Source organism: Oreochromis niloticus, linkage group LG23 (genome assembly GCF_001858045.2).
Source record: "Oreochromis niloticus isolate F11D_XX linkage group LG23, O_niloticus_UMD_NMBU, whole genome shotgun sequence".
In the NCBI taxonomy this organism is placed as follows: domain Eukaryota; kingdom Metazoa; phylum Chordata; class Actinopteri; order Cichliformes; family Cichlidae; genus Oreochromis; species Oreochromis niloticus.
The window spans coordinates 31,000,242-31,023,577 of NC_031986.2; the positions used below are offsets into that span (position 1 = coordinate 31,000,242).

At 41.3% G+C, this 23,336-nt stretch overlaps 1 protein-coding gene and 1 long non-coding RNA gene across 4 annotated transcripts in view; one reads left to right on the forward strand and one right to left on the reverse strand.

The window, feature by feature from the left end:
- pbx1b (pre-B-cell leukemia homeobox 1b) overlaps positions 1–23,336 on the reverse strand; it is a 65,492-nt gene that overhangs the window by 36,026 nt on the left and 6,130 nt on the right. The gene's annotated exons all lie outside the window — the stretch shown is intronic.
- LOC112843871 (uncharacterized) lies at positions 17,430–18,291 on the forward strand. The gene is made up of 3 exons (XR_003216411.1): positions 17,430–17,733; positions 17,819–17,865; positions 18,082–18,291. It is a non-coding gene; the product is annotated as an uncharacterized LOC112843871 (long non-coding RNA).

Below are 23,336 nucleotides of genomic sequence, written 5' to 3' on the forward strand. Positions count from 1 at the left end.
ATGAATTCATTAGAAAAAGTTTTAAGTACATCTAACAAAGCTAGTTCTCTAAGCTGTGTGGGTAAGCTGCAAACAAATTGCCTTCTTTGGGATTAATAGTTATCTGAATCTAAATCTAAAGTATGACCAGTTGCAGCACTTGTAACCGCAATGACACGGTCAGACATGTTGCATGCATCGGTTTTAACTGCTTGATACACTTATGCCAGTATGGTCCCAGATCTCAGCGGTTCTGTGTTGAGGAAATGTTACCAGTGTGAAAAAATGACGTGAATATATGTATTCAAAATATAAAAAAATGTATTCTTCCTTAAAAAGGAGTGCATTTAACTGATGTAACCCATACTAACTGAAAAATGCACTCAAGTGTTACCTTGTGTGGATGCATGTATTCCTACATTGCAGCTCAGTTTTGGCATCGCATTATAAGAAGCTATACATACAGCGCGGCGCGAGCTGTAACGAGCAGCAGCTCCTGCGTTAATGAGGACTGAGGTAAATCTGGGAGAGATTTAGACCCTCTACTAGTCTCTGTCTCCTCATATAAGCAGCAGCCTGCTCTTTCTGTCAGCAGAGCTGTGATCTGAATACCTCTGCCTTCATAAAAGATTCAGGCTATATTGACTTCCTACTTTGGTTTCCCCGCAGAGCCTACCTCCCCGCTTCCTTTTAAATTCTGCTCTCGTGGCTAAGGATGCGCACCTGCCTCAGGAAAGAAAAAAAAAGAGTCTCCGGCTTAACATGGTGCTTTTATAGCCCTTTCTGAACCACATCTAGAAGATATCATTCACTATGCAGGATGTATGCATCTCAGCTTGGTGCATCATGGGGAGATGACCCTGAAAACAAAAATAAAATCCTGTATATCTGACAAGAAGGTCCTGGCTCTTATCGCTGTTTAGTTAAATGTACTAATCACTCGGCTGTTACAGGTTTACAGGGTCAGTTGGGGATTACTGGCATTATAAAATGCCGCATCACATCTGCTATGCTAAATATTGATATATCATGTTCCTTTTATTTCAGCATCTGTTACCTGCTCTTTACTGCACATCATTACAGACACCGGCTGGGCTCATCTGTCTCGCTATACAATATTTCAAACAAAACCTACACAAAAGGGCACAAAGTCTAATAAATTCCTCATTTTATATACTGCTCCCAGATTTCTTAGTCCTGTCCAATAAAGTTTTAAATGTCATGAAGGACCTATAATATGGATAGTATAAACTAGAGCCAAGGAAACCATACAGTGCTCTGTCCCGTATCTTTTTATCCAATAAAGTTTTATATCTTTGAATCAACTATAAAATGGTTTTGAAATAGTCAACAAGGGGGTAATTGGGCGATTTTATTGTTGTGGTGATCTGTCCCAACAGGCTCATTACTCTTTCCTGACAGTAAATGAGAAAACTGTATAGAGTAGTCTTTCAATAAGCCTGTGCAGTCTGAATTACACTAATTAAGATGTATTTAATTTGTCTTGCAAAACAAATGAAGTGAGAAAAAAGCAAAAATCAATGATATGTGATAAGGATATGGGCTCAGTTGGTCGCTTATCTTATATATATCTATATAAGAAAGGCTGGATTGAAGCAGCGCAGCATGTTTTTGACCTCTAAAAGCAGCGATAACCTTCTGCCCAGGATCTCTGAGTTGAAGTGGTCGAACAAACAAAAGCAGACCAGCATCTCCAAGGCGCAGCATTTCACACTTGGGTGGAGGCAGAGGACGGGCCTTTAATGACACACACACTCCCCCAATCCCCCCACCCCCAGTCACCTAGAATGAACACGCTGTGCTGGAAATAGACCGGAAACTCTGCCTCCACGGAGGCCAGAAACCTGGTGATGCCTGCCTGCCAAACAAATCCTACCGCCATAGCCAGAGACAACCCCCCCTCTCTCAACTACGTCTCAATCATCCAAACCAAACATGATCGAAGCATGTTATCCGCCGAGTTATAATGCAGACACCAGCACTGAGCAAAGTGTGCACACACTTCCATCAGCTGATGTGCTGACCACTGATGTGTGATAACGTTGTGGATGGCACAAAGCCCAGACTTGAATTTTCCTGTCGTGTTGTGTGCAGCTACCAACAAAACATTACACTCGCTGTACAACAAAATCCTCATCAAAGCAAAGAGACTATTTCTGTAGCAGTGAATCTGCTCACTTTTAAAATCCAGGCTGTGAAGTTTACAGCTGCAGCCAGTTAAATGAACAAATTTTGCAATATCAGAACAGATATCTGAGACTATGTTTTAAACCTTTTAAAATGAACTGGCCATTAATACTGAATGGAAACTACTTTAAGGGAGTCCTTGCAGTATTCACGACACAACAAAGTTTCAAATTATACACGCTGAAATAATAACTCGGTTACAGATGAGCCAACTGACAAAAACTGGCAAGTATTTAAATAATCATGCAATCATTAAATTACGTTTAAGTAAAAGTGCCAAAGACTGCCTAATTCTAGCTTCTCGATTTTAAGGGATTTGTCTCAAGAGGTTATAAAGTGAATCTATTTATTTTTTGAATTGCAAGAAAATGTTTGCTTGGCATAATCTAGTTTGCAAAATGGCACAAAATAGTGAAAAATTCCCTCAAAAGTGAATGCAATTAAAACTGTGGAAAGGCTTTTCCACGGTTGGTAGTTTCAAAAACTACCAACTAAACTAAAATTATATTATTTAAAAAGACTAAGTTAAGGCATTCCCCCGTTGGCTTAACTTCTCATGTCCTTTGTTGTTGTTGGTTACACTATTTTAACATGTTCAAATAATCAGCTGACACCCACACAGCAACTGTAACTGATGATAATTCATTGCTCGCCCTAAACTAATTATTTGTATTTAAAGTCAAACTTCTTCTATTGTTGTTCTTCTGTTGTAACCTTGTTCTGTTAGTAAGGCAGCATACTTTTAACAGGTTTTTTTTGGACTGGTGAAACTACACATGCAGTGTTTATGCCTGGGTGCCCACTGAAATTACACTTATTGCAGATAATGTTTCAAAATAACTGCCAAAATAGGTGCTCAGAGGGGGTTTCAATATGGCTGCCAAGTGGTGAGACTTGCTTCTGGAAGGAGTTTAGCACTACAGACACATTTTGATTTGCACTAAGCACTCAGCTCCAGCTTTTTCTAAGCAGTTATTTTTAAGATTTTGATTTCAATCACTATTTCCATCGGCTTTTTTTGCACGTTTAATATGACATGTAGGTTGCTTATATAGTATTAATACTGAGTGCGTTCTCACTGATTGCGCTCCTTGCCAGTAAAAGTGACATGGCTAGTTTGCTGCTTGGAAACAGGCCATTTCATACATAAAGCAACTCACCTGTGCCTCTGTGCAAAGGCTCCCAATATTAAATTCCACCTCCCAAAATGGATCCAGCCCCCCCTCCCGCCACTCCAGCACCGAATTCCCTGGCTTCCACCAGTCTGTTATGACAAAGGGAGTAAAGGCAAGCAGCACTGGGGTAAAGGCTCCAGTCTCCTAATGAGCTTCTCTGTTCCAGTATGTTGCATAAACCCATTACCTCCCAGCACATTACCTCATTCATTTCTTATATGTGGATAGCTCTCCTCTCCCAAGAGCATGGCATTTCAGACACGGATCGTGGTATACTGCATGAACATACACACTTGTAAAGTCTCAAAGTAAGAGTCTATAATGTTTCTATTTCATATAGCTATTGAGTTGACCCTGAGATATCAGCAAAACACAGAGGGGGGAAAAAAGAAACTCCACTGGCAGGAGATCTATTATTCGGAGAAAAGACAAAGAGAGAAAAACAGAAAGAGAGAAGGAAAGAAAATGTCTCCTCTTGCAGTAGCATTATCTCAGTATGTGGCAACTATTGCAGTGTGGGATGAAAGACACAGGAGGGAGAGAGCTCCACTGTGCCTCAAGCTAATCTGTGGATGCAATCCAAGATGATGGGGTCCCCAGATTATCGTGCAATTTGTCTGATGGTTGAGTTTAGTAGGTTCTCAGATAAAAACAGGGATTTCAGTAATGAACAATTCTCAAATTATAGCTTGAACAAATAAAGCAGTTGCTAAAAAACACTAGGGTTCAGAGGAATTTCTGGGCCTTGTAATGGCTCACATGATAAGTATGGAACAATGCACATTCCTCAGCTCTAATTTCACCAATAGTCATGCACCAATTTCTAATTGTGTCTACTTTGCCATTTTTTTTCAATCACTGCTGAACAGCGGTCACTTCCTATGGTCGTCTGGATCACATTACTAGAAAAGGAACAGATTTTGCTCCTTAAACCGCTGGAAGTCTTTAAGCATCTACAGTTAAGCCCATAATTATTCATACCCCTGCCGAATTTTGACTTAAAGTTACTTTTGTTCAACCAGCAAGTTCTTTTTTGAGCAGAAATGACACAGGTGTCTCCCCAAAGATAATAAGACGATGTACAAGAGGCATCATTGTGGAAAAAAATATTTCTCAGGTTTTATTTATATTTTAGCAAAAAGTATCATGTCCAGAATTATTCATACCCTTTTCAATAATCAATAGAAAAAAGCCTTTATTGGCTATTACAGCAATCAAACGCTTCCTATAATTGCAGACCAGCTTTTTGCATGTCTCCACAGGCATTTTTGCCCATTCATCTTTAGCAATGAGCTCCAAATCTTTCAGGTTGGAGGGTCTTCTTGCCATCACCCTGATCTTTAGCTCCCTCCACAGATTCTCAATTGGATTCAAGTCAGGACTCTGGCTAGGCCACTGCAAAACGTTAATGTTGTTGTCTGCTAACCATTTCTTCACCACGTTTGCTGTATGTTTTGGGTCATTGTCGTGCTAAAATGTCCACTGGTTCCCAAGGCCAAGTTTTTCTGCAGACTGCCTGATGTTGTTGTTGAGAATCTTCATGTATTGCTCTTTTTTCATGGTTCTGTTTACTGTGATTAGGTTCCATGGTCCATTGGCTGAAAAACACCCCCAAAGCATTAGGTTCCCACCACCATGTTTGACAGTGGGGATGGTGTTCTGTGGGTTGAAGGCTTCTCCATTTTTATGCCAAATGAAGGCAACATCATTGTGACCAAATAATTCAATTTTTGTTTCATCTGACCATAACACTGAAGACCAGAAACCTTCTTCTTTGTCCAGATGAGCATTTGCAAAGGCCAAATGAGCTTTTGCATGCCTTAGAAGTGCCTGGAGAAGTGGCGTTTTCCTTGGTCTGCATCCGTGGAACCCAACAGTGTCCGTTGGACTGTCTGCCTTGAGACATTGCCACCAGCAGAGCCCAGATTCACCAGAATGGCCTTGGTGCTGATCCTTGGATTCTTTTTCACCTCTCTCACTATTCTCCTGGCCAGCACAGGTTTCACTTTTGGCTTCCGACAACGTCCTCTGAGATTTTCCACAGTGCGGAACATCTTGTATTTTTTAATAATACTTTGCACTGTGGCCACTGGAACTTGAAAACATTTGGATATGGCCTTGTAGCCCATTCCTCACTTGTGAGCAGCCACAATGCACAGCTGCAGGTCCTCACTGAGTTCCTTTGTCTTAGCCATGAATGTCCACAGAGCACCTGCAGAGAGCTGCTGTTTTTCACCTGTTGAGTTGATTAAAACAGCTATTCCCAATTAATCAGGGTAATTAGGATGCTTTAGAACAGCTTTGACTATTTGGAATGTATGGAACTTTGGATTTTCCCAGAGACTGTGACAGTTTGTGAAGGGTATGAATAATTCTGGACATGATACTTTTTGCTCAAATATAAATAAAACCTGAGAAATATTTTTTTCCACAATGATGCGTCTTGTACATCATCTTATTATCTTTAGTGAGACGCCTGTGTCATTTCCAGTCAAAAAATAACTTGCTAGTTGAATAAAAGTAACTTTAAGTCAAAATTTGCCAGGGGTATGAATAATTATGGGCTTAACTGTAGGCAGTACAAACAAATCCATCAAAGAAGAAGCAACTGGAATTTCCCCATTCAGCAGATGAACAATTTTCATTCACTAATTATTTTCAATGGCAGTCACTATCACTGTGATGGAAAAAAAAAACATTCTGCAAAATGTGTTACTGTAATGAGTGGGATTACGCTCGTCGAACCCTTGGAAGGCTTTTAATGTGAAGCAGCTGAACAGGAAGTATTGCAGTAAAAAAAGATCAAAGTAGTGGTAGTAACTGAAATTTCTGTGTTTTCAGCTTAAATAATCTTTTCATTTACTAATTATTTCTAATTTTACCTTGCAACTCTCTTTTATCCAAAACTCTTCCATAAGTCTTCCAATTGCATATAAAAGATGGGCATTCGTAATGCTACATTTTGAAGACTAAACATTAGCATTTTCACCATCACCTTGTTGGTTTTTGGAGCCAGAAGAAGAGGGCGGGGTGTTGCCTGCTAAGTTACCCATTAATGCTAGCATGCTCAACAAAACTGGAGCACAAATGTCTGGGGCGTGTTATTTGTCAAATAGTTCAAATAATCAAATAGTCAATAGTCAAATAATAACTCTGCAAAAGTGTTTGAGAGATCCAGTTGAGTGATTCAAATTACTGTAGTTTAGCACACAGCGGTTGAGTCCTGCTCTCTATGCTAGCATGCATTTCAGTTTAGCAGCCATGTCTCCTAAAATGTCTTAAATGGAGGACTTATTTTTAAAAAAAATCACTTCTGTACAGTTGTTACTGTACAAAGGTGAGATTAGCCACAGAGGTCAAATCAGTTTCATGTCTGTTAACATTTTTCATAACATTGTGAATTAAATATGGGAGTTTATAGGGATTGATTTTTGCACCCAGCCTCTTGCAACTTGGTTATATCCAGCACATTTAAAACACTCAGCAGGATGTACTGTGAATTAATTATGGAATAAAAATGAAAAGAAAAGAAAGACAGAGAGTGATTATAGGAAGTTATTATGTTGTACTGATGTAAGTAGTGCTATTTGTGTGCAGGAAATGTATTTAAATATATAAATATATTTGTAAAACGGGAAATACTGAGAATAAAGCTTGTCTCCATAGTTCTCTTGACAATTTACGCCATTATATTCAGGCACAGAATCATCAACGAGACACACATCTACCTTAAAGAGACACAAATGTGCACATAATCTTTCCAAAGTCTTCGTAAGCATGTATAACACACTTTGACCCACGCTTGTGCAAATCAAAGATATGACTGGCTTTCATGTAACAAACCACTTTAAAGAGTGTTGTCTTGATTGATTGTGGAATCACAATGAATAAATCTTGTCAAATATCAATTAGGCCATACTAATCCTCTGTCTTTTCCCAACCAGAGAATATTTATGCCCGTGGAAGACAATATTAAATTACTGCGACAGCCGCTGCTATTCACAGCAGCTTCACATGTGCCGTAAACTGAGAACACGCGTGTTAGCTCGCACTCTCGGAAGCATTTATTCAAATTCTCCGACACCTTAGCGGGAGATCGGGCGAGTCTTAATTCCAGCTCGGTGTCAGAACACTTTATTTTGTCGCCATAAATCAAAAATGATCCCAGAAACAATGGGCCTATTTCTCAAGCGGACACCGGCTCATTCCATACTGCAGAGGGAGACTGTGGCTCTGAATAAAGCACTCAATATGGCACAAGTGTTCACATGGATATCAATATTTAATCAGAGTTAAAGGCAGCTGCAATTCACAGAGACAATAGATGGGAGTTTATATGGAGTGCCATTGCCATCAGCCAAACCATTTTTGGAGTCTGCATGACTTCCTTGGCACTTAAATGGAAAAAATAAACAATGATCCAATCAAGGCCAAGTGGGATTCTGTACCATGTTCCTGAATGCAATAACTAAATCTTCCTAAATTACACGTGATGAAGAGAATAACGTGAGATCCTGTCTTGTACTTAGTTGATTCATCGCTCATATTTACCACTTCTATGGCAACGAGCACAGAGGACACTGATGTCTGTTGTCGATGTTATTGTTTGTCAGGCTGAGTCAATAAGTAATGTTTCAATCTGAGCCATTTGGACTTCGTTAGAGGGCCGATCACAGCCCTCACACATCAATCAAAGGAAACACTGTGAGCAAATGTGTCCCCTGTTATAATTGGATGCAGCCCTTTTTTCTATCACACAGTGACAGTGTACGCAGCGCTGGAAAACTGTAATGCAAGCCGCAGTGAATCATTCTGTTTGAAGCGGGAATGTCTGCAATATGAAATCCATATGAATGTTTCAAAACCTCCTCCAAGTTTCCATTAAAAGAAAAAGAATCTTCTAATAAACTGCCACAGAAAATTGTCACCATCTTTCTCCTCCTTCTAAGGGAGGGATGTGAGGCTTGGTTTGGCTACTGTCCCCTGCATGTGGATCCCTTCTCTCCTTTACTTTCTTCCAAAGCTAAGTTAGAGAAAGAGCATCAAAATCCCAGCTTTAATAATTGAGGGAGAGACTGCAGGGTACTCTGCTCAGGCCTTCTTGATGTGAACAGTCCTTAAAAGATGCATGGATGCCTCCCCAGAGGGAGATGGAAGGGCTTCATGGAGCCAATGCTCTGTACACTTAAAGATTATGTGTGCATCCGCTAAAGCAAGATGACCAGAAAAATGCTCAGAGGACCATTATTCTCCACCGAGTGGTTTGAGGGATGGGCACCAAGCTAATAAGATGCTATCAATATTCATGCCTCTAAATCAATTATATCCACATGTACTTCAAATGCAAATCGTTTGGCAAGCGAGACATTTTCAGAGTGACTGTGCAGACTGCAATAATTGAATTCAGGAGATACAAAGCTAGGTAAACAAGCACTTAGACACAGACTTAGCTTTAGAGGAAGCGCAATAAGGATTCCAGTAAACATAAATGTGTCAGCTGTTTACAGCAAACACATTCAGGGGTTTCTAGTTAACTCCGGCTGGAGCTCAGGCTGTGCCTTTAAAATGTAATCTCTGACTCAGATGTATCGCTTTCTCCTCACCCCACCATTAAGGCTAGGGCCTAAATTATTGATCCCCTGCCTTCATCAGCATAGCAGTCACGTCCGAGCGCAGGGGATCTAACTCCGGCTGTGTCCCCACGCTCCAGCCACTGAAATAATTAGGAGGAGTTCTCATTAAGGGAGAATGAAAGGTTGAGAACGAGAGGAGGGGAGAGCAGCCTGAGGGGCATTCTGGGTGTTTAATGTCTTCCCCTGGGCCTCCAGATCATTCTGATCAAATCCTGAGGCTGTGTCTAAAGACGACAGGCCGTGCCTCAGGAAAATATGCGCTCTGCGTGGACACACAAATAATACATCAAGACATCAAGAGAGAGGAGCAATGCATGAATAAAAATGCAACCTTGTGCAACCAGATTAATAATAAATTGTCACTATTTGGATCAATAGCACGAGTGCATAACCTCAGCTGTATACATAAGACTAAAAAGGCTACTATACATGCAGTTTGTTTAGCAGTGTGAATGAAGTGGAGCTCAGCTTGTTTTATTTTTGCTGCTGAGGGAATCCACAGGGCTTTGGTGCCCCAAGGTAGTTTCCTTCTTAACGCTTAGTGAATCATACAGCCAAATATTCCACACGCTATCTGTATACGTGTGTGTGTGTATGTGTGTGTGCTGTACATAGAATGCAAAATGTTGCCTCTGTAGAGAGAGGTTGAAAGTAAAGAAAGAACATGAATTAACTGAGAATGGCAGCGTAATGAATATTTGATTTGTAACTATTTATGGAAGCCAAAGACATTTTAGACTGTACCGAAAATAACAGCATGCTATATGTGCCAACGCTGCACAGGGGAAAAAAAAATCACCTTTGATTTTAGTCACTCTAGGACTAGATTAGACCAAAGAGCTGGCAATATGGAACTTGCCTCATTCATTTTTCAAAATAAGGGTGCATTACAAAGAAATTGCATTGTCATGTCTCTCTGTAGAAGGACACACTGAGCAGTGCCTGTAAACTGAGTTTGTGAAGGAGCGAGCACAGGAATTTGCATGCTACAGTTACATTCGTGCCAAAATGGCTTTCCCAACGACTAGTGAAGTCCATGAATCTTTTTGTCACGTTGTGCTTTCAGTGTCGGCTCGCCTCATGCTGCGACTCCCGAGCTCTCTAAGTAGCTCAGTGTCGAGGCCACACCCCTCGTTAGTGGGGAGGGTTCATTATGCAAATGATCCTGCTGGAGCGGTATCAACGAGGCGCACGCTCCGTTATCATTTTCTGCCGCCGGGGCTCTTCTTCTCCCCGATCGCTCATACGGAATCATGGCCTAATAGCATCCCATTAACATAATTGCCAGCACAACTAGTGTTCCGTGTCTCAGAGCCACTCTGCTGCTCTTCCAGCCGAAAAAGAGGGAAGACGATGGGTGAGGGTGAGGATGGGGGGGGGGGTAGAAAAAATTTAATTAAGCCAACGCATAGACCACTCCCTCCCACAGTAAATGTGTGTTTTCCTTTTTTCTTTTTTCCAAACAGGCAAGAGGGCAGAGCTTTTGTTTCCAGGAGACCTTGAGAGTCTCCCCGTGCTCCTGAGGAGCCGGCGAGGTGCTCAATATTCCACTGATGAGCTCACAGCAGACGCCAGAATCATGCCCAAACCCAGTCTGCCAGGCAAAATAAAATCCCCATTATTTTTTAATTAATCCTTAATTAAAATATATTACAGCGCTGATTCCGCAAATCTCTCTAATGTGAAGATGCAGCCCATTCGAGCATATTTACACATCTTTAATTAACGCAGCACATTCTTTTAGCCTAACAAGCCGTGGACTTTAAGTGCCAAGGTGGACCAAAACACGGTCGTGACTGTGCAGCGTACGGAGATGCTATGAAGGAGGCCCCTTGAAACACTCCCGCAACACAACACAACGCCATCCACTAAGGATGCACCACAGGGTTCTTTTGTAGCTGGTGGGTGTACCGTCACTCAGTCCATTAAGGGACTGCAGCATCAGCTATAGCAGTGAGAGGGAATAGTTGCAGCAGGAAGCCATAATCATGTGCTGCGCTCCTCCTGCATGCTGCCATTACCACGCCCCCAGCTCTCCTCTCTGCACAGCCACCCGTGCTGCTCTGATGAATTGATTGACACCATTTTCCATCTTCCTGCGCTGTCAGAGAGAGAGAGAGTGAGCCACACAAGGAGGCCTGCTCCTCTGGCTCTCAGGCTGCAGCACTGTGGTCACTTCTGAAAGGTCTCCACTGGGAAATAGACCCACACACTTTGACAGAGAACTGGCGTCGCTTTGCCTCGATATGTGCCTTGTATACTCATAAAGTAAAAAGAAAAAGAGTGAAACAAATGATATTGCAGATTTACCAGAAACACAAACGCTCATCATGAAGGCGCTATCAGTGTGGGCTGAATGTAAGAAATCTGTTTCCCCACTGCAGCCTCACAGCTCAATAACACGTCTGGCCTCGTTACGCTTATCACAATGACAACTAAATAAGCACAATTAGCAGTCACCCGGGCATCCACACTGCTGCCGATTTCACTCCCCAAATTATCCCGGAGATCCCAAATCTTAAAAAGCAACAATTCCTCATCAAGTGAGGCTTAATAATCACACACATCTAAATAAAAAGAAGGTTAAAGCAGCATGTCGACATCAGACACAGCTCTTGTGTTGTAGCATCAAACTCATTGCTGCGCCACGGAGGTGTTTTTGTCTATTGTTGTTGGCTCATTTTTAATTAAAAGATTAAAAGTTCGTTTGTTTCTGGTGGTCAGGAAATCAACGCTCTCTCAGTAACAAACTTAAAACAAACATAAACACACACAGACACATTCAAACCGTTTCCTCTCTCTCTCGCTCTCTTTCTCTCTCTGCAGCCTGCTTTAATTTGACACCTTGAGCTGGGGTAACTAGGTGGGGAGTGAGGAGCCGCAGAGGAATTCATTAGGCGCGCCACTGCAGGGTCCTGGCTCAGAGCGTTAATGACATTGGAGGATAGGGAAACGAGACAGCCCAGACGTAAAATGAAATAAACATGAGGACTGTCAGTTCTGACAGCACCAGCAAAGGGGACAGAGTCATTTGGGCCGGAGACCTTCAGCCCGGAAGATCAGACCAGACGGCTTATGGACCAAAACAATATTAGTGTGGGAGCACAATCATCCTCACCAGGCACTTAGATTAACACTGACAGATACTGTGTGTGTATGTGTGTGTTTGCCTGCATTGATCTTTCAGGGTTTCGCTCTTCATATCATTAAAAATATCCATCACTTGGTGCTCCTGCAGCATTCAGATACACGACTGCAATTAAATTATTAATGTCACAGCAGCCCCCACCCACCCCAGCCCACCCCTTCACCTCCCACCACCACTGCCATACAAATGCACTCTTAATGTGGCTGCTGAAAGACATTAAATATACAGCAATCTTTGTCTGGCTTCACCCTGGATCAATTTAGATGACTACAAAAATAACACATGCAGGGGAAAAATAGAGACGCTGGCCACATAGCATGAAGACACGAGAACGGGGATGGCGCTCACTATTTCATGTCACTTCTTTGAATAAAAATGTCATGCACTGGCAGGTAGATCAGGAACAGAACAAGGACAAATTTGCTTCTAAAATGAGGCAACTTTACCATGTTTTTTTTTCTTCTCTCTTTGTCTCTCAGCTTAAACAATCCAGAGGATAATTTTAAATGGTAAATGGACTGCTATTAATGCTTTTCCAGTCTTAACAACCCTCAAAGTGCTTTAAAACTACACATTCAGTATTCACACTGACTCACACACAGTACTTTATGGACTTACATGCTTTATTTATTGCACACACTTTTACGCCAGGGGAAATAAAAGGTTTAGGATCTTTTCCAAGGACATTTCAACATACAAACTTGAGAAGTCCGGATAGGCGACCTGCTCCTACCTTCTGAGTTGCACCACCCACAGGTCATTTTATGGCCATGTTCAAGGTGTACTATACTCATGATCAGTGCTGACTCCACAGTCCGCTGAGGCCCTGAGCAAAAATTCACAGCCCCCCCATCCTGTGTTTGTAACCATTATATTCCGATAATAAAAGAAATGCGCACTTAGCTCAGTCACGTCACGGCCAGCAGGGCTTGACTACTACGCTACGTTGCTATCTATCTAATGTTAAATGTCAAAGTAAATAAAAGAAAACTTGATGATAGTGAAAGTTACGTTATTGAAGTGTCTCTCCTCACAGTTACGATTAGATTAGCAGCTTACTTTACTTATTTCGCCTTATATTTGATTGTTATAATCAGCCACGCCTCTGGTGATGATGCGTCGGCATTTTTGCTAATTTAATGGTTTGCCTCCTTGAGAATTCAAAACATTAAATAATTAACTTAAACTAAATAAAACTCCTTCTCTGTGTATTGGCCCATAACATACAGAGATACTCACTGGGATTCTCATCATATATGAATAGTGATTATAGCCCTGTGGAGAACTGCCATTGCATGGTCACGTCACATGGTCACATAGTTAAGTAGTTAAATGGAATAGAGCACCAGTGTGGAAATCGGTATTCCTGTATCTGACTAGTTTCTGAGCTAACATGCTATCAGAGCTCCTGCTAGGCTAGCTTGGAAGCTTTTTACTGACACTACCACATATTTAAAGATTCCCCTCTTGATCATCAAATAACACATATTATCCTCACATCTCTGCTCATGTAAAGTTGGCAAAGCTCATTCATTTAGGTCCTTAGGGATGCCAGTTTTCTCTGATTTAGAACAAAAATAGAGCCAAATACATCAGTTTGTACTAATTTTTTACAATAAATGAATATGTAAGAGTGTGAGCACACAGAGGGAGTACTTGTACACTTGTACATATGCTGGACTGATGGTTGATGATTGGGAAATTTTAACATAACGCCCAAACCTACACTGTAGTACAGTTACACAGTATTCTAAATGTGATTCCTGAAGCTTTGAAACCAAAGCTAGTCAGACTTCTCCATAGCTGCTTTTGGACAATTAAAAGAAAAGTGTGTTATCAGCTGAAAGACCTGGACTCTACACAAAGAAACAACAATGCATACAAAGAAACGAGTAATTCTTTTCGAGCACGACCGAGTGCGGTCTGTGTTTGGAAGGCCTCTTCATAAGAGCCTTTTATCCTCGTTCCTCAAAGGACACAATAAAGCTGTCAGTCAGTGTGTCAGTCAGTCAGGACTCAGCCCCAGTCTGTAATGCTTTCGGACCGGGACAGTCTCCTCTGGTGGATGCTTCGTATCTGACACGAGCGCTCTCGCACAGCTGATGGAGCTGGGGTCTCTTGCGATATGGCGACTGTGAATGGGTGGCACAGATGACCCTTCTTTCCAAGCTGCTCAGCTTCAAATATAAGGCTCTGTTGCTGCAGGCATCTGCCTCGACAAATGTGTGTGTGTGTGTGTGGGGGGGGGGGGGGGTGAAGGGAAGGGAGGGGGTACGGAAGGGGGAAGTTGCTGACACCTGTCTCTCCTAGGATGAGCCCGCCTTTGTGACGTGGGAGCCTTGGTTGGCTGTCGGGACAGGCCCGAGACAGATATGACAGGGCCGCTGACAAGGGCCAGGCTGCACGCTGGGAGCAACACTGCAGTCCAACACAAACAAGACTCCTGCTCTCTTCGCTGGGCCTGCAGTGAGAGGCAGCTGAGAAGCTTCAGTCAGCGTGCACTGAAAGCAATGCTGGAATCTCAGCGCTGGTAATCAATGTTGCACGGATGAACCTCTAAAACACAAACGCTGAACATCAAATGCGGCTTTAGCTGTGTTAGTGGCAAAGGATCCGTGCTTCTCTGAGACTTCAAACTCAACAGACAAAGGAGTGCTCTCCTCTGTGCTGGATCTGTTCATTATGTCAGCCTCGCTTGGCACGCTTATGTATCTGAGCTCCATTCCAAAGCAGACGCCTCCTAATTGTTATCGGGTCTGTGTTGAGACAGTCTAAGCAGAGAGACGCTGATAAAAACTCCCCTGGAGCTGATGAGACTTCTCACAAACAGCTGCAGAACTCAACAAGCTCAAGAAGTCGAGGTACAGTGGCGGGTGGGAAGGCAGCAGCAGCGCAACTCGCCTTGCTCTCTGACCACAGTTAGAACGATATGACAAATCGACCTAGTTTTTCTTTTAATTAATCATGCCTTGCTGACAGCTACCTGTGCCACACATCATCATTAGTCAGGAGGAGAGGAAGCCCCAGCCACATATAATAAGAGAGGAGGACACACCTCATTAACTAATTTTCCTCCATTTATTTTTCAAAGTAACAAAGCTATGATAGAAGCAATATTTACACCTGAATCTGATTTACCTTTTATTCTGACTACCAATATGTACACAGTGAGTCACATCACTCTGTGCTATTAATACTAGCGGACTATGCCACAGTTTTCACATGTTGTCTGACTGAAAGTTTGATGACCAGTATAATAAATCAGTGTAAAAATAATTTTTATCAATAGTAACCGTTCTGTATAAAATCCACAGCAATTATATTACAGCCCTGATTTGTAAATTCCTTTAGATTAGCTAAAATAGGAAACTACTCTCAGGATTTTATCATTTTCTTAATTTATTTTATAGAATAGAGTTACGACAAAATGCAAAATACACTAATAATGCGACAATGGCATTTTAAAATAAAACTTTTGAAGCATTCCAACATGTCTTTTCTTTATATAATAAGCAATTATTCCACGGTTAATTCCTATATTTTCTGGCTGTATGGATTTTAGACAAACCTCTACATTAGCCACAATTAGCTGTATTTTGGTATTGGGATATTTATTTTTTTAGACTAAAGTGAAATCGAAGTCAAACCTTTCTCATAGAAATTCTATAAAACAAAACACCACAAATAGTGATAGAAGAAAAAAAAAATATACCCTTGAATCGACTCCATCACTATATACATCTAAAAATGATGTTGTGCTTCTAAATGTAACCGAACTATTTATGCACCACTCACCAAAAACCTGGGAAGATGATTTTACTGGACATCTAAACAATGTGAGATTTGGTTAACCAGTGACCAAGGTTAAAGCAGCAGATTTAAACCCAGTGGGTTTGCTGTGAGACACCATTCACCACCATGCTGCACTAGCATGTAGCAACAATAAGTTTAGACTGTCCAGAGGATAGATAACCTCACCATACAACACAGAATGAGCTATAACCCCATGAAATCCACAACATTACATGCAGATGTAACCAGCAAAGCAAATGTTTATATTTAAAAAATTGCTGCCATCAGTAATGCTACTCTGTGTATGAGTTGTAAATGTTGGTGGCAACCAAATAAAATGTCAATCAAATGTTGCATCACAAAAAGATACAATGCTTTAAGCCAGACAATGGCTAGGTGTGACGTGGGTGTCTACTAAACCTTCATTTTTAGATTTAAATGGACGTGTTTTTAAAGGCAACAACTGGCCAACCAGAAAACAACATCCAAAGACATCTGGTGCTTTGTGGGCAGCAACGTGATTTCTAGGAGAAACGGTTGCCCAAGTTGTAATAAGCTGTCAAAAAAAAGCCCAAAATGGCTTGTATGTGCATCTATGCATTTGGTCTGTTCAATTATTTAGACTCTCATCTGTTTGACTCCTTCCAGACTGAAAGAATGAATTTAATTAAAGGGCGAAACACTGTCCACAGACCGCTCCACAGAAATGCACATGTGTGACAACAAAAGTCATTGTTCCAGTCTCTCACAGAGAACTGATGCTGCCTCTCAGCACTGGGAAGCCTGCAGATGATTGACAGCTCCATCTTTATAAAGGCCATCCAACAAAAAGGCAGAAAGAGAGAGGCCATCCCCGCCCACTGAGCTGAAGGCGCTTGGAGACCAGTAGAGATAAAAAATAAATAAAAGCTAAATCAACCGTCTTAAAGGCAAACAAGAAAAGCATGGCACCTCTTTTAGATTCTCTTTAACGCTCGGGAATACTGATCCTCGACAACTTTTAATTGGACTCATTGTTTACCACAGTCAGTCCAAGGTTTACCTTCCATGCAGACATTTTAACAGGCTTCCATATGTTGTCTAATCCACAGTGTTTGTCTTATTTTACCCATAAGGAGATAATTACCAGCTTCATAAGGCAATAAACAGCTTCTTACATCGAAGCTCTTGTACCCAAAGATCACGTATCCAGGATGCGGTAGGTACAAATAAACACAATCGAATCACTTCCATTTGCAAGGCAAAAATATTTGAGGTGAGATAGACTGCATGGTTTTGGAAAGAGGGTTGATGGATATCATCTACAACATTGAAAAAAAAAAAGCTGTTAGGGTAATAGCCTTCCTGAACTCACACAAATAAATGTTCCACAGCCTGTGCTGACACAGTTAAAAATGAAGAGAAATGTAGCAATGTAAAATTCTCTACAAGCTGTTAATATTTCATGAGTAGCCATTCTGACACTGTCAGTGCCTACCTAATTTGTATGGCATGCAAGGAGAGGGGAAGGGAAAGCTGGAGAAGGGAAGAAAAAAAAGAGGGAGAGGCGGATGGAAGTGGGAAGAAATAGAAGAAGATATAAGATAAAGGTGGAAAAGTGTCTCCAAAAAGATTTCAGTCTGCGCTGAGCTGGCTGACAGTGAATTTTTTGGAAGTCAGCATGGTACAAAGAACATTTGAAATGGCCCATTTAACAGCACCGTACTCCACTCCCAGCCGATGCCACCATTTGCATACTTCATATCAGATGAAGATGGATGGTGAAAATCAGTGTCACTGAGATGAGCGTTTTATCAAGGTTACACTATCCTCCAAACTCCTAAAACCTCTTTATCTCATCTCTGTTGTCGGAATATTAACTTATCAACACAATCTCTTTACAGCGGAGGCAGGAGCAGAGCGGATTTATCAGCTAGAAGAGCAATGACAGGTCGGCCAGTTGGCTGTTAGAAATACAGCTAATGATTATGTTGATTATCAATTATTATCCTGATGGGTTTTTTTTATTTGGCTGATTAATTGTACAGTTAAAAAAGGTGTAATGTTGGAATAACAGTGCAATAATAGTGCTAGAATAAATAAGAAATTAATCCAAAAATGATTTGTCACTGGTTGGATTTTTTTCTGTTCTTTTAAAATTGGTTAGTAGGATTACCATGGGCTAATGGAAACTGCAATGACCCCTGCACTTGATGTTCTCCAAGAAGTCTGTCAGCGGTCTAACTTCAGGATCACTTTGTAAAATGTAACTTTGTACAAGACAAATCGCAACATTAAAATACTTCCTCTTATTAAGCTACCAACAGAGTCTGTCAGATAGCTTATTTTAGCTAGTTTTATAGCATTTTCCAGTTATGCTTCTTGTATCTTGTAAAAACAGTAGACACTAAACACCATTCTGAATTCCTTGGTAAAGAAAACCCAACTAAAAACATGACATTAGTATTGGAATTACATAAAGCACATTCACGTTTCATATTCCTTTAGCAACGTTAGCATCACAGCTAAAGGTATGACGGAGCAACAGGATAAATGTGGATGAAATCTCATTTAGAAATGATTTATTTGGTATATTTATTAAAAGTGAATCCATCTTCAGTTTTATACTATTAACTGTTCAATCAATTAAGATTTATTACATTTGTCACAAAGTCGTGTAGCTGTCACAGTGACAGCGTAATAAAACGAACGTGATTTAGCAAACTGGTTAAGTTTTATTAGAAATAAAAACAGTCTTTTATGCTGACTTCATGTAAAACTCAAATATTAGCCTTGAGAATTAGGTGTACCTTGAATTTTAGAAAAATCTTTTGTGTTTTGTTTGTACTGAAAAACAATTTTAACATACAAATGTAACATTTCAGAGCTCAGTAGGTGCACGGCTTTAACAGAAGTGCTTATTGTCTCGCTTGGATGGAGCAGTGACCCCCTTGTAGAGTATTAATGAGCCCATTTCTCCTCCTCCAGACAATCCTGGCTCAAACAATGTTCACATCACAACCTTTCCAGCTCTGCAATCCATGTTTAGTGAAACATCATTATACTTTTCGCTGTCAGCCTACAGAAGCCTTCCCTTTGTGTGCATGATTAGCTGCTGGTTCCTCATTATAGAGGTGCAGATCCATTTCAAGCCTTTGTGACTCCCACCTTTACTTCAGTCCACTAGTCATAAAAATGTCATAGCAGCTATAGAACACACTGGCCACAGCGAGATCTAACAGGAATCACACACTCAGGGCCAAATCCAACAGGGCAGACACGGCTGGTGGTCACACTTTAGAGGTCGGTAAGGAATCTCTGCATATGACTTTCCGCATGCTCACCCTTTCCAGCCTCCTGACACCAGTCTGAAAGTGACTTCAACCAAGAACACATCCTCCGCTCACTTCCCTGGTGTGATGTTGCACCGCAGAGAGAAAATGACAGACCATTTATAAAAACAGGAAGAGCAGCTAACTACAGTAAGCATAAGCTATTTCTGGAAGAGGATGTCTGCAAGTAACAAAGAGCTGTCAAAGTCTAACAGGTCCACAGTGAAATGAAATAAGTTGAAATAAATGTAATTAAAAAGCTATGTCAATGCAGAGAAACTTCACGTTTTACTTCTACGTTCCCACCTGCTGCGACCCCTGCTGATGCTGCAGACGATCACACTCCACGCTTTAAGTTTCCCTCCACGTCGCTGGTGTCGGTGCTGGGAAGGCATCCAAAGCCACAATACATTTCTGCTATGGAACATTTGTTTCCTTTCAGGGGGGCACAGGGCCCCAACATGCTCCTTCTACATTTTTCTGTCCTGCCACATTGCATGACAGTTTATTTTGGGAAGCGCAGGTTGGCACCTGAGACACAAAGCTGACAAAGCACTAGGTGTCACTTCAATGAGGCCAGTTGGTTCCATGACAATGCCTCTGGCCGTGCAGTCCTACAAGATGGACAACACTGCGCTGAATATCTTGGCAAAGTAGGAAAAGAGGAAAAGAGGCATCAGCTGTTTGCACAATTTCATCTTCAGAGGGGGATAAAGCGACACGCAGATTCTAAATCTGAGACTGTCGCAGTAGGGATTCCACCTCAGATTACTGGACATTAATAAAATCTGAACTGCTGTGATGGACTGTTCACCCGCTGAGTGTGTTTCCTTGGCTCCCACCCAATGCCTGCTGGGAATAGATCCAGCACATCCAGCTCCCTAAATAGGAACAAGTGGGTAAGACAATAGCTGGATGAATGAAAATCCAAATGGTTGTGAAAACAACGCACACAAAAAAGGACTGTAGATCTGAGGGGGTTTTTGGGTGTTTTTTTCACCACCTTACTTGAGTGACAAATAAGGACCGACTGAGAAATTCTGGGCTGATGTCAATGTTTGAAATAAGCTTAGCCAATATCCGATGCCAAGGTTTATTTGTCTTTTTTGTTTTTGTGTTAAATTTGAAACTTAAAGAAACTTATTATAAAGAAATAGTTCTTTCACAGCTGACAACTCATGGTTAAAAACTGGCCAATCAGCTTCGGATATAAATGATTCTCTGGTGATCATATTAACCTATGTCACATCTCCCAGGCAACTGGAACCACTCCAGTTGGGAACTGATTTGGATAATGTCTCCAAACGTGCTTTCTCATGATGCTAACTCTGTAAAGTCAGTAATCTGGCAGCGTAGCATTTCCTCTTTCCTCATCTTCATGACTGCCAATCAGTTAACTGGTTCTGAGGTCTTCTCTTTTCTTTCTCTCTCTCTTTTGCCTTACTCTTCTTTAATGTTTATTAGCTCCAACACTGACATTGAAAAAATCCTACTGCCAACTCATGTTTTGAATTTGTAATTACAATGTAATGAATAGGATTTGGGGAAAAAATGGAATGAGGAAATCAGACTTTTAGAAATCTAAATAGCAGTGGGTGCATCTATAGTGGCATGCTAATATTACTAGTAGGCTGTTGTGTTTTACAACTATAGAAACAAACTTACTTGCATGACTGTAGTTATGTAAGATTTTTCCATCTATGGTGTAAAATCTAAAAATGTTATGTTATACGACCTGGAAGTACTCGAGGTACAGCATCTGACAACCACATCAGCTAAATTAACATTAGTCCTATATATCCAGATATCAGGAAGTAATGTCAGGAATTATTTTTAAACTGGAATTTGTAAGTGCTCTGTTTACTGCTGATGGATTAACCAGAAATATCCATAACACTATCAGATCATGTAATAATTTTCAACAATCTTAACAGTCTCCAAAATTTAATGATGGTGGATCGTTACATCATCCTGATGTAGTTCTCCTCATTATCTCCTTCCTTTGGTTGAATTACTTATTTGTCTGTCCTCAAAACTTCCATTCTGACTGTGGAAAAATCACCCTGCATGAATAAATACTAATATATACCAAAGCATCGGAATCACAAGAAAAAAAACATTAAAATTTCCTTTTGCAGCAGATGAGCCTCAATCAAGATATAATGTTTACATAGTATATAGTTACAGTTAGGATATAGATGCTGTTTAATTTTGTTCATATTTCTTATTAATTGCCCCTGTGAGCGTGTTTTTATCATAGCTGGTGGAATGACAAAGAGTCGAGCAGCATCAGTGGAATTGTGACCTGCATTAGCTCGGCCAATTATGAGCCTTCACGGGATACTTATTGTTGCTGTGCGAGGCTGATGGTGGAGCTGAAAGAAGAGTCAGCAGATCTGAGTGCCAGTCACTGATATCAAAGGGAAATTTACGACGCGCACGATAAGCTGTATGGATACTCGGAAAATGCACGTGACACCTCGGAGTTCAGTTTATTGGTGGTGGGAAATCTAAAATACTACTTTCCAGCAAATGAAGTGCTGTATAAATACACAACTTGAGACACGCGCACACATACACACTCCTGACTGAGCAGTGAATGAATATCCTGTTTCCCATAATGCAGTGGTGACTGAGCGCAGATAAGATTACCAACTGCTTCAAAAAGACACACGCGTACAAGAGCCCGCGTGCACGCGCTCATACGCTTGTACTGTAAAGTGACAGAGCAACTGCTTTGCTGTGTTAAATATCAGATGCAAATGAAAAGAGAAAATCTATCATGACTCTAATGTGGCCTGATAGGAGGGGGCGCACTCTTCTCTGAGGAGCCGAGCGGTGTGAGGAGGGTGATGTATGGAGGAGCTGGATGAGAGGTGAAAAGCGTAGCGAGACGGACGGAGGGAGGGGTGGATTGCTGGGAGGGAAGAGAGGAGGTAAGGGAGGGGGGGCAGGCAGTCCTGCCAGACTCCTGAGAGCCCAGGGCAAAAGTGGAATAAATGTTGATTAGTGTTGATTTTGTCCAACGAGCACCCGGCAACTGACAGTGGGACTAAGCTGCAGCGAAAGGGAACCATTAATCTTGGTCTGGTTTAAGTAGTGTATATTAATTTGTGTCATTTCCACTACGTGGAGAGAGGCCTCTCTCTCCCTCTCTCCTTCCTTTCTCCCTCCCTCCAGTGTTTGAAAGCTGTGGCAGTCGAGCCTCCTCCGTGGCGAACATACAGTGGAAGCCTGGAGGTGGCGTCTGCAAGTAGCAGCAGGGGAGAGTGGAGGAAATGAGATTCCAAACACTACATTATGGAAAATGAACTCCTGGGGGGTTGGTATGGCAACCACATTCGAATGTACCATTGCATGTTCAATTTAACGTGCATAACAAATTTGTAGACTTGATTAAATTCGTAACATATTAAGGAGGCCAGTATAAAAAAGGCAGAGCAAACCTGCAGGGACTGAGATTGCAAAGAGAGCCTTGATCGAGGTAAATGGCAGAACAGTGATATTTAGGCGCAGGAGTCGACATTCAGGTAAAAGATTGAGGCCCGCGCTCTTTTACAAGTCTGCTTGGATCTCGCCTTCAGTCTGTAATCTCCACACTGGCAGAGCTGCTGGGAGCTAAATGTAATTTTTTCTACAAACTGCATTCCAGTAGCCTTCAGCAGAGAGGAAGAAAATCATTCATCAGTTCAGGAAATTCAAAAATATAAAAACGATGTAGAGCTGCTGCTTCCTTTTCACAAGGATGAGAAGAGAAATGTGTCCTGGAAAAAAATAGATCACTTTCCTTGTACGTGTGATGTCAGTGTTAATTACCAAATCGCAGCACACTAAGATTCCTATAATTAAGCTCCTTAATATGATTAACATGTATCAATTAGGCGACTGACAATTTGCATAATGTATAATGTAACCACATTGTTCTATACTGTAATGGTATTAGCTCGCCATTTACAATGCTGTCACTCGCTGATGATTCTGTGATTACGATTCTGCATCAAATGCAGCACCGAAAAAAAAAAAGTCTGCCTTATGTTGGTTAATCAAAACACATTTTCCCCAGTCGTCGACATCCTCAGAGCAGAATTAG